This window comes from Vombatus ursinus, unplaced genomic scaffold (assembly GCF_900497805.2).
Source record: "Vombatus ursinus unplaced genomic scaffold, bare-nosed wombat genome assembly UNPS02000582.1, whole genome shotgun sequence".
In the NCBI taxonomy this organism is placed as follows: domain Eukaryota; kingdom Metazoa; phylum Chordata; class Mammalia; order Diprotodontia; family Vombatidae; genus Vombatus; species Vombatus ursinus.
In genome coordinates this window covers 9,925,313-9,926,442 of record NW_020940360.1, presented here as the reverse complement: position 1 = coordinate 9,926,442, position 1,130 = coordinate 9,925,313, and positions in this window count along the sequence as shown.

Genomic DNA, 1,130 nt, shown 5'->3' with positions numbered 1-1,130 from the left:
TGTTACCTAAGTTTTCATGTATTTTCATTTATTTTGTTAAATATTTCCTAATTACATTTTAATCTGGTTGCACTACATGGCCCCCAATTCTCCTGAACCAGAACCAGAAGAAAGAAATTTTGCACAACACAATAAAACTACATTTTCAGATTGACCAACAAAACATATTATTTGAAGTGTTTTTTTAAAATTTAATTAAAATGTTGCTTAGTATTACCTGTCATTAGTCATATTATTGACTGGATTAATGATAATAGTAAAGAAATACTTGCTTTGTAGGAATCAAATTCCTATCAGTTCTGTAAATCCTGATTATAAAATTTTTAGATTTTAAATATTTAAATGGAAATAATAAAAGCAAATATACTGCATCTTTCCCATTACAATACTTGGATATTATGTGAGTATTATGCTGGAAAGTAAACCTAATAAATTGCTTAAACAAAATGGAAGCTATAAAATACTTGGGAATATATCTCAAAATTGATTCAGGGGCTATATAAATCTTACTATAAAACACAATTTGAAAACCTTTAATTAGACATTAAAATAGAATTCCTAAGAATCAAAGGAGAAATTGACAAAATTAAAAGCAAAAAAATTAAATTAAAATCAGAAGACATTTAAAGATAAAACAATAAAATAAACTATTGTCCAATTTGAACAATAATAGTCTGCCCCTCTTAAGAGGCATACAGAATTCAAATATACATTTGTCACATTGAGAGAAATTTTAGCTCACAGAACATGCAAATTGTTTTTCATGAAAAAGAGAATTTGCTCAGTCAGCCAACACTTTTGTGTTAGAAACTTAGATTTAACAACTTCTCATAGTAAATTATACTCACTTTAGTCAAGCAGAATAGACACATACACAGACATGCAATGAATAGGGCTAGCACAAAACAATAATATCTTTAACAGCGTCTCATTGGACCATTTTTTTTTGTTGTGTTGCATTGGAGATACCTGTTAAGCTGAAAAGTCAAGACAGTTTCTGAACATCTAAGTTCTCAGGATAAGCAAGAGGCTCTGAGTGAGAAAAAAAAGGTGGTGAGTACAGGGCAAGGGGAGAGAGAGAGGGAGAGAGAGAGAGAGAGAGAGAGAGAGAGAGAGAGAGAGAGAGAGAG